Source organism: Schistocerca piceifrons, chromosome 1, assembly GCF_021461385.2.
Source record: "Schistocerca piceifrons isolate TAMUIC-IGC-003096 chromosome 1, iqSchPice1.1, whole genome shotgun sequence".
Lineage (NCBI taxonomy): Eukaryota > Metazoa > Arthropoda > Insecta > Orthoptera > Acrididae > Schistocerca > Schistocerca piceifrons.
The window spans coordinates 966,441,834-966,458,559 of NC_060138.1; positions in this window are offsets into that span (position 1 = coordinate 966,441,834).

The window sequence follows — 16,726 nt, forward strand, 5'->3', positions numbered from 1 at the left end:
CCGATTAGTCAGTCTGCATTAGTCTGCATTTGTCTGTAGTCAAGTTTCAGTCTGCGCCTAATAACATTATCATATTCCTGTACATAGCCATGAAGTGAAATGTATAGACACTTTGTCAAGTATCAGAGATATGTGAGAATAAGATTAATGTACCAAGACCAAAGGAACTTCAGATTGTCAATTGTAAATAGCATCCAGAACCAAGATAAGTAATTTCTATGCTTTTTATTATTTTAATAAATGTGTGTGAAAATTAATCAAGCTCTGTTTAAAGTTGGTCACCGTCAATCTGCTACTCTAAGCGTGCAAGTGGCATTTCCATAGTCTGACCTAACGGCAGAAGATAAACACGCCACGATAAGACCACGAGACATATTGCTGACACTCGCGTACTTCGTTAGAGCGACAAGTGAAATAATTTGATGGTGTGTGTACCGAAGGTCTTACAGTACGCACACCACACGAACGTTAACGTTGAGCGTGCCAAGTTCAACGTGCTGCTGAACGCTCAGGAACGATGCGACTTGTGCATACGGTACGTGGGCCCCAACGTGGTATACGCGATCGCAACGCACTCCAGCGACAGTTGAGGGATGTTTATAGTTCGTAAATCACACTGTTTACTCAACGTACGCGCGTAAGATTTCCAACGTTAGCTCTTTTAAAACGCACATTTCCTCCATCGTCCACGAAAAGGAAAGTACCATGTCCAATCAATAAGGACACAGGCTTATAAAAGTTCCATTACAAACAGTGCGGTACAAATTTGGAATACTTCTCCGCATAAGATAGACATTATTTCATCATACCCACATTTTAGTAAAACCGCAAGGTCAGTCTTACTTGATCACTGTTCCTACCCAGTAGCAGAATCTTTGCAACATGTGAATTACGAGGCGTAAAAGAAAAATGAGCAAAATATCTTTATCCAAGTAGTGCCAGCTGTCCTGTAGCTTAAGCCAATTGAACAAAGTCACCCCTCAAAAAAAGGTGAACTTATATTTACATAACATCAAATATTATAGCATATACTTATATTAAACTAATAGTAAAGTAACAGAACCTAATAAAAACGCAAATGCCAGGAAAAAAAATGGAAGTGTTAAGACGCGAACCACCGCCCCAACTAAAAGTCATTTTAGGACAGAGATGCTACTTTTTTTTTAATCTCATTTTGTTCGATATAGTTCTTTGTAATTGTTCGTGGCGGCCGTCCCGTGACGCCCGTTGAAGTTCATTATTGATGCAGTCACTCAGTTTTTTTATTACGGAGGGCAGCTAACCCTCTGACCGAACACGCTGAGCTACCGTGCCGGTTGAGTAATCATATTGCCTTACCCTTTGCTAAAAACCTTAACCGTAGATAATTATGTTACTAATTGAAATTCAATTAGAACAAATTGTACCAAGAACAATGCGTTTTTGGCGGATCTTCAGTGTATCGCTGCCTTCAAATAGCCTACTCTCATAATACGCAAGTTACAATAATTCTTTTGCCACGAATATGATATTTCTCATTATTTTATTGGAACGAATTACACAACTAACAACCGGTTTTCCAGTAATTCTCAATTTGCTGGTGCTCAGAAACGGCATATATACATATAGGCTTGAAATGAACGTCAATATGGCGCCTCACAACTCTGTACTGAAGGGAGACGGCGTGCGTGTGACGTAGGTGGCGTTGTGCCATCTCACTGGTCAACGCTCAGAATATCTGACATGCCAGATATTGCTTTGCACGTTCGGAAAGACTCCCGAACGTGCTGTTCCACGCTATGACGTCAGAAACTCGGCACGCTCAACGCCCAACGTTCGGATGCACGGTCCGTGTGCCGACGGCTTTACGTCTGTCACTCCGAGCTTATGTGGCGTAGTGCGAACACATACCAGTGGCTGCTGCCAGAATCCACGCACTGTTAGCGGGACTGCGGTGCGTGAAGCAATTTACGCAAACTATCGCTCCTAAGATTTAATAGAAACCGTGCTATGGTCCGCTATTAAGCCAACCTAAACACGAAAGTCATCAGCCTTGCCTGCCCTGCGAAACGTAGCTGAACTTCTCGTTCTCCAGAATCCGTTTTTTTAATGCCCTGTAGCTATCTGGCCGCATTCAACATGGTTGCATAACCAAACAACTGGACTAGAAGTCTTGCACTGCCAACGGTTCGTACATCTCCTTCAGCCGAGTCAATGCACATCTGTTGATAATCTTCACTGAAAAAAATAGAATAACAGGTCAAAGTCAGTTGATCAAAACATACACAAAAGCCCCACGCTTCAAGTTTCCAGGGAAACAAATGAACTTAATTGGTTTCAGTTAAGGCTCACCAAGTCCACCTCATTCATCAGACGCCAAGTCCAGCTAGCTACGAGCTCCATTATCTGATACGAGGCCTCTTCCTGTAAGGTGTCAGGCAAATCCAACACCTTCCATGAAAACCCTGACATGATAAGCAAATCCAGTAGTATGTCACATAACTCCGAATAAATCGTGACATTAAATTAACCAAAGTATTACGAGTAACGAGTGAGTAAATGGAATACCACAGACTAACACAAGAATGCCTAAATGCATGTCATACCTTCCCACCGTGAGACAGACGCAGTTCTGAGGGGAGAAACGAGAACAGAAGCCGAGAGCAGAACCGTGTTAAGCTAGAAGGCCCTACGATAAGGGACGGACACCCACGTCGCCAGCTAACCGCTAGGACCACCCCACAGCCCATGTTAAAAGCTAGAGCCCTCCAGAAGAACAGTATAGATCTTACTATAACACTAAAAGGGCCACACCAGCCGCAAGTTTTAGCGTGAGACTTTTTCGCGTCTCTGTTACGTTGCAAACTTTAAAAACATTGCCCCACCACGAAAAGTATAACGTTTCTCATTGGATAGACAGAATTTTTGTAGGCGGAGCTTAAGGTTAACATTGAGACCCTGATTGGTCAGATGAAAACACAGCCAGATAGTTTTTTTAAACCAACTTCGGTAAATTGTAGTAAGGAGAAGTTAGGAGAGAGTTGCTTCCGAGACAGCGAGGTGAGCGGAGCTGTGCTGCCCACTGCCCCCTGACGAACACCGACAAGGTAATGAACGCACGCGATGCCGCATAACAGTGCATAAAGCTTCACTCAGAACTGCAGAAGTCTCATCTGTTACACCCCCTTTTTGCGTAATACTAGTGTCGATCGTCAATTAAAGCTCATGGTGTTCACATTTGCCACTTGAAGTAAAAATTTGAAACGCGATGATTTTTCTGTTATATAGTTATTGAGAAGCCACATCAGCCACTGTAATTTACGACAAGTTAGATAAGTAATTAAAGATAATTGAGGGTCACTGTAGACCATTTTGATAGTTTTCTCTTTTGTGAAACTTAATTTAAACCTAGATTATAGATGTGATATGGCATAGCTCATCCTTCGATCCATTGTAGAACTTGGAAACCCATCCAGGGAATATTCGTTCACATTGTTGTTGAACACAGTTGGTTTTTACCATCCTGTATTAAAACTTTTCCTTTTATCAATAGTGCAATTTATAAACAATGTTTTGTGAGTAGAATAAAATTTCCAATGGTAAACTTAACTGTTTTTTCGACGTTATTTTACCAGCTAATTAAAAATAGGAAAGCCTTGAACCCCTTCCACTAAATTTAGTTAGTATTAAGATTCTTTTACAGGGAGTGCAGTGGAGCTGACCCTGAAATCATTAAGTATTTGGTTATATCATCGCTAGTCTCGCTGAATTCTTCTGAACTCTACATGTCATGTGTGGTCTGACGTCTCCTTACCAGCAACAGGTCCCAGGTTCAAACTAGTCAATTCCCTAAAAAACACGCTCAGAGCGTCGTTGCGCGAAAGTAGTAGGGAGACACGATATAGAACAACAGACACCACGCAGAATGTTAGAAAATGGCGACCCTGCCAGGATGGTAAAATACCATGATTGAAGGTCGATCACATGCCTAACTAGGTCAGAAAAATATTCTGTTAAAATTTTTTCGTCATAAAAAAAATTTTGAAAGGCATAAATAGTTGAAAACAGTAGCTGCAGCGATAGATAGTGAGACATTCTAGCAGAGACAGTAGCATAATTAAGTTATGAATTTTAAAAATTGTTAGAATTAAGTTTTCTCCTCAATGGAAGCGCACAGGTGGCCGATACATCGTTGACACGTTGGTTCTGACCCAACAAGTAAGTGAATGGATTGTCAGTCTTGGGTATAATAAGTGTCAAGTCGTGAGTACAACAGACGACGCAGTATCGCGAGAAATAGGACATATAACGCACCATAACGAGGATAATGTACGTCAAGGCATAGAAAACGTAAGTCAGCATACGACAGAGGAGCAGAAAAGTACAGAGACAGTCGATGAGGATTCTAACTTGCGTCTTCAATACGTAGAACCCATAGTACAAGTAATCAGAGCTCCCTCACTACAGAGTACAAGGAATGCGAGCAGAAACGTGTCACAGCACAGTTCAATGCAATCGGTTGCGAAACAACACTTAGGCGAAAACACAGAGCGTAGGACGTCGGAAGAAAACGCAGTAGGACCCACCAATCTGGCAGAATTATTACAACAAATTACGGAAACCATGACAGGGCAAAATAAAGACATAGCGAACCAAATTCAAATTCAGAATGCGGAAACCACGAGACAAATGCGTGCGATTAAAGAACAAAACAAAAAAATTCAGTTACACCTAAGTAATATTGAAGACGAGGCAAAAGAATCTCGAGAAGTGATACGAAACTTAATAACAGGTCACAATCAATTGAGAACAGACATCGACAAGGTGCAAGCGGACGTACAAACATTGCGTAATGACATTCAGGACGAGGTCAAAACATTACGTAACAACACCCAGGGAGAAGTCAAGAAACTAGAGAAACAGATAAACGAAATTACTAGACAAGCAGCAGGTACAGCGCGTGAAGTTGTTGAAAACAGTGTGTTACACAAACGTATCACAAAAGCAGCGCTGAAAAGATATGATAACCGCATAGTCAAAATAGAAGCGCAAACGAAGCGACAATTTCAGAAATTGCGAACAGAGTTGTTGCAAACCATTGAAGAGCGTAGTGAACAGGATCGAACAAGCACAGAGTCTGCAACCACATCCGTATCTGTAACAGCACCGGAAAAACAAGCAATTAACGAAGATACTACGCATTTGCGATTCAAATCACAGGCGGAAAGTAACATACGTGAAATCAGACAGCCTGCACAGCAACAAACACGTTTCGAAATTCTTGATGAACAAACGGCATCACAAACACATGCGGAACCACAAATGTACGTTTCAAGACAGTCTGGATCGTGCAATGAAGCGGCAAGATTAGCCAGACAAAATACCGAACCAATACCTGACAATGGAAAGCCAGGTCGCGAAGAGTACAGTGCAATGCATTCAGCTACACGGTCACAACCGATGGAAGATAATTATTGCGTACCGCTCCAACGATACTACGCAAGGGTAGGCGAAAGTTACAGTGGACAATATCCAATGGATCTACCACAACCGGAAAGAACGACGGGAGAAATGATCACAAACAAAAGTGGCGAACAATCGCGAATTTCATATGGAACTATGACGAAGTACGACAACGATCATTTCCTCACAGTCAGAAAATTTCAACACTTTCGAGAAGGAAACTCATTACATCCACGAACTTTTATTGATCAATTCCGAGTATGATCACCAGAACACTGGACGCTACCACACAAATTAGACTTTGTATGTGCACACATGTCAGGAACAGTCGCAGAAACCATGCAAAATGTTGCAGCGACATGCCGATCGTACGAAGATTTCAGAGAGAAGTTTCTCTCACGATATTGGTCCAGCGAAGCACAGAACAGAGTGAAGTACGAATTATTACAGCACACATATTTTGAAAATTCAGGAGAGAAGAGTCCGGTGAAATTTTTCGAATTAATGGCAAACAAATATCAATGCTTAGATGTACCATACAGTGACGGAGAGTTGATTAAATTATGCGCGAAAAAGTTACCATTGAAATACTAGGAATCATTAGTAGGTCGCGGAGGCAATGACGTCGAAGCATTCAAAGGTATTCTAAGGGAACTAGAGTTCATATTTTCGGAAGATGACGCATGAAAAAGACGAAGCGCACGTGAAAACGAAAGCAAAAAGCAGTGGAATCTACAAGACACAGTACGAAGAAACAATAATTACGAACCACGTGATAACTTCGCACCAAGAAACGACAATAGATTTCAACAAAGAACCGGTTATGGATTTAGAAGAGAATATGGCAATAACTATAATTCACCCAGGAACGGCAACAACTATTACAGAGGGAATAACGACAACCGGAACGGGTACTGGAGAACCAATAGACCGACAAATTATCAACAAAGAAACCACTATCAACAAGCTGAACAAGAAAAGAGAATGCAGATAGAAGAGGTGGAGGTAAGACCACCAAACCTCGATAAACGTCCGAATTGACAGCTAAGCGCCCATGCCAAAGAGAATGACGCACCGACCCAGGACAATTGCAGCACCTTGAACAGATAAGTAAAAATCTTATCACGAGAAGAGAAGAAGGAAGAAAAAAATCCGCAGGGACCAGATGAAAACGAAGACAAGAAAATAACAATATCGTGTTGGGACGAAATTAATTGGGAGAATACTGACGACGAAGATGAATTACCAGAGGCATGCACAACGAATGTAGGAGGAAAGGACGAAGTAATGAGTATTGCAGAGCTATTTGAGATGGAAACCAGGGGAAGCGAATTCAATGAGGATAATGCGCAGTCGACAGAGGTTGAAAATAAGTTACGAGTGGGCACACAACCCAACGTATATAATGAAGGAAGTTATGAAGCGATAATTAGACCATTTAGATGCGATTATATGGAAGCAGTGACGAAGAAGGAGAAGATTGACGAGGATGAGGAAAAAGTAGAGGATGTTGAAGAAAGTGTTAATGAAGGAAGAAATAGAGAAGAGGAAATAAAAGAGAGAGAAGTAGCAGTCGAAGCTTGTCCTATGGAAAGTTCGAATTCACAAGGGAAATTCCTAAAAAGACATGTATGATTCAGTGGAGGATTCGTTGATGCAAGAAGAAGAAGAACAGAACCAACCCTTTCAAATTCAACCAATTGTGAAGGCCATGGTAAAGCATATCCCAATCAATATTGTAATTGATAGCGGAAGTGAACTGACTGCGATCTCAGAAAATTTATTCATCCAGTGTAATGCCAATGAGGAATTGCCAGTTCTGAAATTACGTAAGATTAACGTAAGAGGTCCTATTAGAAACGATGCTGCGGAAGTTACGAGACAAACAAGGTTAACTCTTTCGTGTCAAGGTCAAAAGATCGAAGCCAACTTCGTAATTATACCTAAACTAACTGAAGATTTGATTATAGGTGCAGATTTTTTAAACGAGAGACGAGCGATAATAGATATGAGGAAAGGTAGCGTAACATTCGGGAATGTCACATTTCTTTTTGAGGAAAAGCTAAAATTAGAAGAAATACCAGTTATAAACAAACAATTATGAATGACGCGAGATAAAGAGGATGAAGAATTAGAATGGTATGCACAAAAGGGGGAATCGCCTCAACTCATGTTAGAAGTCCATAAAGAAATCGACGAAAAATTGCAAGAAGTTCAAGGTATTTCGGAACACAGTAAAAGAGAATTAGAGGCTATTTTACGAGATAAAGCAGAGGTATTTTTACCTACGACTGGCAGTATTAAACACTTTGAGTACAAGTTTGAAGTAAAACAGCACAAACCATTTAGAGTGCCACCCTATACTATCCCATTAAGCTACAGGAATAAAGTATTCCAGGAGATATCTAAAATGTTAGATGACGATATTATTGAACCAGCTACCTCCCTATATAACAGCTCCCTCCAAATTGTGCAAAAACAAGATGGGAGCATCAGGTTAGTGCTTGATTCCAGACAGAGCAACACAATCATAATCACTGAGGCAGATCGTCCAGAAAAATTAGAGGAATTGATTCAAAACTTCCACAGTGCTAAGATATTTTCATCAATTGATTTATGGAGTAGTTTCTGGCAAACAGAATTGGCCCCAGAATGTAGAAAATTTACAGCATTTATCGCATTCGGTAGATGTTAGCAGTTTAAACGATTGCCATTTGGTTTAAACATATCATCAGCAGCGTTTATTAGAGGATTTAATACTATACTCAGTCCTGAAATTTTACAAAAAATTACTTGTTATGTTGATGATGTGATTATAGCAGAACCCTCTTGGGAACATCACAACGACACATTAAATCAGTTTTTACAGATCATGAAAGAGCATGGGGTCACAGTAAATATAACAAAATCCAAATTTGGAAGGCGAGAGGTCAAATTTCTAGGACACATAATTTCCGAGAAGGTGTAATGCCCGACCTAGAAAAACTAACGGCAATCAAAGAATTCTGTACTCCATATAATACGAAAACTCTCAGAGGATTTCTAGGTTTCACTGGATTCTATAAAAAATTTATTTGGATCGACTCTCTCGCAACACCACGCCTATGTACATTGACTGGAAAAAACACGCCATGGGTATGGGATCAACAAGCCAATGAAGAATTTTTAAAAGTGAAAAACGCACTAACAACAGCACCGAAAATGGTTCAAATGGCTCTGAGCACTAGGGGACTCAACATCTTAGGTCATAAGTCCCCTAGAACTTAGAACTACTTAAACCAAACTAACCTAAGGACATCACACACTTCCATGCCCGAGGCAGGAGTCGAACCTGCGACCGTAGCAGTCCCGCGGTTCCGGACTGCAGCGCCAGAACCGCACGGCCACCGCGGCCGGCAACAGCACCGATTTTAGCACATCCTGAGCTAACACAAAATTTTTGTATGGCCACTGATAGCGCGAAAACAGGTTTAGGAGTTGTTTTATTCCAAGAATACGAACAGGCAGGGCTAAGATCATATAGAACAATTGCATTTGCCAGTCGGGTACTCACAAAAAGCGAGAAAAACTATTCAGTCACGGAGCTGGAAGCATTGGCCATTGTATGGGGCTTCCAACGTTTTCGATACTTCCTATTCGGAAGAAAAACAAAAGTATACACTGACCACAAAACATTAGAATTTCTGTTATCCGCCAAACTAACTCATGGGAGGTTAGCCAGATGGATGTTAATACTACAAGAATTTGACTTCACTGTTGTTGTTGTTGTTGTGGTCTTCAGTCCTGAGACTGGTTTGATGCAGCTCTCCATGCTACTCTATCCTGTGCAAGCTGTTTCATCTCCCAGTACCTACTGCAACCTACATCCTTCTGAACCTGCTTAGTGTATTCATCTCTTGGTCTCCCTCTACGATTTTTACCCTCCACGCTGCCCTCCAATACTAAATTGGTGATCCCTTGATGCCTCAGAACATGTCCTACCAACCGATCCCTTCTTCTGGTCAAGTTGTGCCACAAACTTCTCTTCTCCCCAATCCTATTCAATACTTCCTCATTAGTTATGTGATCTACCCATCTAATCTTCAGCATTCTTCTGTAGCACCACATTTCGAAAGCTTCTATTCTCTTCTTGTCCAAACTATTTATCGTCCATGTTTCACTTCCATACATGGCTACACTCCATACGAATACTTTCAGAAATGACTTCCTGACACTTAAATCAATACTGGATGTTAACAAATTTCTCTTCTTCAGAAACGCTTTCCTTGCCATTGCCAGCCTACATTTTATATTCTTTCTACTTCGACCATCATCAGTTATTTTGCTCCCCAAATAGCAAAACTCCTTTACTACTTTAAGTGCCTCATTTCCTAATCTAATTCCCTCAGCATCACCCGACTTAATTAGACTACATTCCATTATCCTTGTTTTGCTTTTGTTGATGTTCATCTTATATCCGCCTTTCAAGACACTGTCCATTCCATTCAACTGCTCTTCCAAGTCCTTTGCTGTCTCTGACCGAATTACAATGTCATCGGCGAACCTCAAAGTTTTTATTTCTTCTCCATGAATTTTAATACCTACTCCGAATTTTTCTTTTGTTTCCTTTACTGCTTGCTCAGTATACAGATTGAACAACATCGGGGAGAGGCTACAACCCTGTCTTACTCCCTTCCCAACCACTGCTTCTCTTTCATGTCCCTCGACTCTTATAACTGCCATCTGGTTTCTGTACAAATTGTAAATAGTCTTTCGCTCCCTGTATTTTACCCCTGCCACCTTTAGAATTTGAAAGAGAGTATTCCAGTCAACATTGTCAAAAGCTTTCTCTAAGTCTACTTCACTATTACACACATACCAGGACCAGCGAATGTATTAGCAGATGCTTTATCACGATGTCCACAGGGTGCATCCAATAACATAGGTTTGGAAGCAGCAGAAGACCAGTTTACAATGTACTACATGAAACAAGTACCTTTCGAAAACTACATTACGACAGCATTGAAAAACATAGGGAAAGAACAGGACAAGGATCCCGAAATAATAGGAATCAAACACAAGTGGAGAAGTAAGGATTTTCCAGACATTCGACAGCACTATCTCGTAAAAAACAATGTTTTATTTTTTAGACGAAATGTTGCAACGAATGAATGGTTAATTTATATCCCAGATGAACTAATAATAAGTACATATGGTATACACATTTAAGTAATGGCCACTTTGGACCAAAGAAATGCTTTTTGAAAATAAAACAAACAAGCCATTTTCCTAATATGGAAAGACGAATTAGAACAGTATTAGTGAAATGCAAAAAATGTATGAGGGCTAAACACGTCACTTTCTAAACCAAACCACCTATGTTTCCAATAATCCCTAAAAGATTAAAACAAATAGCTGCAACAGATTTGATGGGGCCCCTCCCATGCACAAAAAATGGATATATTTTCATATTTGTCGTTTTGGAACTTAACTCTAAATATGTTACCTTGACACCATTAAAACGGGCAACATGTCTTATTATAAGTAAAGCATTTAGACAAGAGTTTCTCAGACAAGTTGGTCGAGTGGAACGAATAATCTCGGATAATGGCCCACAATACAAATCAGTACAATGGCAGAACACGTTAAAACAACACAAAAAACCCATCTACATATCTAAGTACAAACCTAGCGTAAATCCAGCAGAACGATCTATGAAGGACATAGGCACTTTATACCGATTATATGCAGGCAAAAGGCACAACACTTGGGATATATACCTTAAAGATTTTCAAGAAGTAATAAATGAAATGCCACATAGCACTATACTACTACCTCCAGTTACTGTACTTAAAAATATTGATCCTCCAAACATAACCAGAGAAAATGTTAGATTTCCTATTGTACCACGTAGACAGCACAAACAAGTCATAGCAACAGCACTCTCCAACATCCGAAAGGCAGCCATTAAAAGAAAAGAATGAGGAGATAGAACAGCAATTAAAAGAACATTCTCAGTAGGGCAGAAAGTATTTGTAAAAACACACCATGAAACGCGTATGTATTCAGTACCAGCGATGGCGAGGCATGACAGAATCTCTGACCAGAGAGTTGTCTATCGTTGCTAGTCTGCGCTTGACTGCGCGAGAGTTCAGTTGCGAGTTGTACTCAGTCGGAAGTAGTGTGTGAGGAGTCGGCGGGCGTCGACATGGGTCTCTGGTCACGGTTCGGGACGAGGTATATTGGTAAATAAGGCAATGAAGCAGTATTGCGGTCAGCCAAAAATATCTGTTAATTGTAATTAATTCGTTCAAGAAATGCCCCAATAATAATTTTGTTTTCAAAGCAATCATTTTTAAGAAAAAATCATTCCAATTGAAACAATATTTCCTATGCTTTTCCTCCCAGAATCAATTTATCAGATTAATTATTGCATAGGGCCTAAGGTCAGCGCTGCTGCCCTATTATTGTGGGTTTAATGACTAATCTTGATTTCTTAATTTTTGTGTCGAGTTTACATTCGGACATTGTTTTTCAATATTTTTGTAGCGAAGGTACAGTTGCTTTTATTTCAATTTAACGATGTTTTGTGGGAGCTCAACAACATTTGGCTCTATTTCGATTAACATTTAATTATTGTCATTAACATTTATTGTGGGGAGGTTACGCTTGGCGACATCCGGACCAGGATCGTATTTCTTTGAGAATCTTCTGAGAAGTGGTCAGATATCTGCTCTTATGTACTTAAATATAATTAGGATTTGGCACAACGCTTTTACTAATTTTGTCAATTTCTTTCACAGGTCATCGGCAATTCGTTGCTCTTTGTTGTACTTGTATTTGTTGAATTTTGCATTGTCTTTGTTTCATTTGTGAATAAGTGTGATTTTTGTAAAAATGCCGCGAAAAACTATTAATAGTACATCGCGAGGTGTAATGAATGAAATTACCGACTTAAACAACTTCACCGATAGTACTCGTGACACGCAGTGTAATGATGACAATCCTGCGTTCACTGACTATCAGTGCGTTCCAACCACTAATGATGATTATTATCTTAATGATGAACAAACGAACTCAGTTGTGTCCTCTGTTAATTTGACGACAATTGATGACGGGGGCGTTCTGTTGCAATGAGCGCTGCCCAGGTTAACACAACCGGTTTGCAAAATTCACGTAACGAACAGACGAATTTGTCTAATGAAAATGAACAGTGTAATCAGAATATGACAGATTTATTTAATTCCGAGATAGTGATTAACAGTGCTCATCCGATTGGTAAACATTTTCAGAATTTACAGAATGACCAAATGGTCACACAGAACGTGACAATTGCAGGTACGCCGTCAAACAGCACAGAGAATAGAGTAGGTAATGTAACTGAGGATCAAATTATAGCAGTATTGCTACAAATAATTAAAAAACAAGACGAGTTACACAAACAACTTAGCGAAACAATTAATGAAAGTTTCAAACAGACGAATGAAACATACGACAAACTTATGAAAGTTTCGACAACCATTTCAAACGACTTAGCGAAACAATTAATGAAAGTTTCAGACTGACGAAACAAGTTAGTGAACAGATTACAGCTGTTACCGTGCAATGTCAGGACATTAAAGAACAATTACGTGTGGATACTAAGACTTGTGCTAGTAACAGTAATGAAGAAGTTGGCACTGTTGCACAAGAATTAAGTAGTACACATGTAGGCACAACAGAATCAGTCAAAGAAGAAATTAATGCAGTCACTGAACAATGTACAGCAAACGCAACACAGATACACGAAATTAATGCAGTCACTGAACAATGTTCAGCAAACTCAACACAGATACGCGACGAGTTTAATTTAGAGTCACTGGAAGTTTCATACACTCTGAATACGGAAGACAATAATAAAAGTGAACGACATAACAACCAAATTGACGAAAGTATTAAAGTAACAGAATTGAGAACTATTTCAGTTGATGATACGTCACAGAATCCGCCACGTTGCGAGCATTTGTCACACTCACGTAGTCAGTGTAACTTAAGTAATTTACACAGACTACGCGACTTAAAATCCGAAAAGCTACGCGACTTAAAATCTGAAATCTACGCAACTTGAAATCCGAAATCACACAGACAAACAGATTCTCACACAAACCTGAACGTGTTCTCAAATTCAGTGACGAGAACGTAGATTACGAGCAATTTTTATCCGTAAGAAAATCTAAGGAATTTAATAATGACAGAGCACAGATACACGATTTGAACTGTATACAATTTATTTTTGTACTTTCAATAGCATTGCCTGTAATGAAGAAACAACAATTAGCATGGATACAGCAATTTATTTCTGAATTTTTACCGCCATTGCCTGTAACGCAAAAGCTGAAATTTATTTGCAGTACGTAATAGACCTCAGGGGATTCATTACGCTTTAATGAATATGTGCCGTAGCGTGCATACGGCCCCGAGCTGTAGTAATGCTGTTTCATCTTTAGTTTTCTGCACTGCTACCTTCTCTTCTCCTATCCTTTATATCTATCAAAACAGCTCTTTAACTATTGCCCTATCTAGGATTAAGAATATGTAATAAAAACCCGATAAGACAAATTTTTACCGAAAGTGACAATTTTCATTAGGCACTCCAGAACCACGAGAACTTAAATAACAGATAAAATTTTAATTATCAGTATGTGTAAAATTAGCAGTAACAGTGAATGCATTTTGGTAACAATAGATGTTTTCCACCGCAACAGCGCGGAAGTAAGCCGCTTAGCACACCTAACCAGCAATGCAGTCTACAAGGTCAACCAAACTTTAATGTTTCGCCGCGTGCACGTGTAGTCTCAACTACAACAAATAGTAACGCACAGCAGCAAAGAAATAACTACGTATAGAAATACACTATTTCAATTCCTATCGCAAATGCGCCGTATAGAAGTGACTATCATGACAGACGTAAAAAATAATGAGCACAATTTTCAGCGTACATTTAATAACAGTCGATCTTTTCAGCTGCAAGAACATCAGCAACAACATGTTATCATGAATGAACCAGACAATAGGTGTCATCAATAGCGTAATACGTCAGGAAGAAATAACAGAGCAGTTCAAATAATGGATATGCCACAGCATCCTCCCGTAAATAATAGCACATACGATAGAATTTGACCAGATACAGTACAGATTGCATATTCCAGTAACGTAAGCAATAATTTTGACACGCAGAATCTTGTTCACGAAAATGTTATTAATTTTGACGCCATCCGACACACGTTTGCATGAAAGACATTATCACGACGTACGTAGACGACATTCTTATTGCAAAAGCTAACTGGACTGAACACAATATGATTCTTGAACGACTGTTACAAACTTTTCATGCACAAGGACTTACAGTTAATCTCAGTAAATCGCACTTTGGCAAAAGTTCTATAAAATTTCTTGGACACGTAATTTCAGCGGAAGGCATTGCGCCTGACCCGGAAAAACTACAAGCTTTACGTGACATTACTGTTCCTACGACAAAAAAAACTACGCAGTTTTTTGGGTTTAATTAACTTTTTTCGTAACTTTATTCATCACTCTGCTTTAGACACACCTAGATTATGCCAATTGACAGGAAAAAACACTATTTGGTCCTGGGATAAGCAAGCACATTCTGAATTTATGAACCTGAAACATGCTTTGTTGAATGCACCACTTTTATCGCACCCTGATCTTACCAGAAATTTTTCCATTGCCACCGACAGTTCTAACACAGCTTTAGGTGTACATATTTTCCAGGAAATTGAAGAAGATGGTTCTACAGAAATTAAAAACATCGCATTTGCAAGTCGCATTCTGTCACCTGCTGAACGAAATTATTCTGTTACAGAACTGGAAACATTATGTGTTGTATGGGCTTTTACGAGATTTCGGCACTTTCTTTATGGAAGACACACCACCGCTTACACAGACCATAGAGCTATACAATTTTTACTTTCAGCTAAATTTACTCACGACAGATTAAGCAGATGGAAGCTTTATTTACAGGAATTTAATTTCACAATTGTTCACATTCCCGGCACACAAAATGTTGTAGCAGACGCACTATCTCGTTCTCTCAGCAACAATCAGCAAGACATCGCAACCAACTTCTGTAAAGCAAATTTCAGCGTGATGTACATTCAACAAGTTGCATTCGAAAATTTTATTTCGTCGTCGTTACAGGACATAGCAAAAGAGCAAAATAAAGACAACGTGTGGAAAGAAATTAAACGCCTCTGGCAAGATAGGAATAATGTTACGATTAGAAACCATTACACTGTACGCAATTACATTCTATTTCGCCGCTCTGATCCTGACAGCAACAATTGGTTATTATGCATTCCTGACGAGCTTGTTAACAAATTAATATGGTATACTCATTTAAGTTACGCACATTACGGAGCCAGAAAATGTTTTCTTATACTGAGACAGAACTGTTATTTTACCAACATGGAGAAACGTATACGACGAGTTTTAGCGTTATGTAAAATCTGCCAGAAAGCTATGTAAGACACAACTTCACATATTTCTCCATTATATCCCATTGTACCTGTTAAATTAAGACATATGGCCGCTATAGACATTTTTGGTCCGATTCCCAGAACTAATAGAGGTTTTTGCTACATCTTTGTCGCTGTTGAACTCACTTCAAAATTTGTTACTTTCACTCCGTTACGCAAAGCTACTGCTAAACCTGTTTCGAAAGCATTTGTAAAGCATTTTCTATTTCATGTAGGGCATGTGTTGAAAGTAATTTCCGACAATGGATCACAATTTCGTTCTGCTATATGGACATGCATGTTACGAGCTAGAAACATTTCTCCGATCTATATATCCAAGTACCATGCTTCTTCGAACCCTTGTGAACGATTAATGAAAGAAATTGGTAAACTGTGTAGAATATACTGCCACAAAAGACATATTGATTGGGACACACACATATTCTCATTCCAAGATGTAATTAATTTCATACCAAATGAATCCACTATGCTATCTCCGTCTGTTATACTGAAAAATGTTGAACCACCTAACAAAATTAAAGAATTAGTAACATTTCCTACATCTCGTCGACTACGACACCATGAAATAATTGACATTGCGCTGAACAACATCAAACGTGCCGCAGAGCGCCGGAGAAGACAGCAAAAAAAGGTTTGTACACGCCGTGACTTTCACATTGGACAGAAGACATTAGTACATACACACTATTTATCCAACAAAAGAAAAGGTAGGTGCAGTAAATTTGAACTTCTATACGCAGGTCCATATCGGATTCGCAGCATTCCTC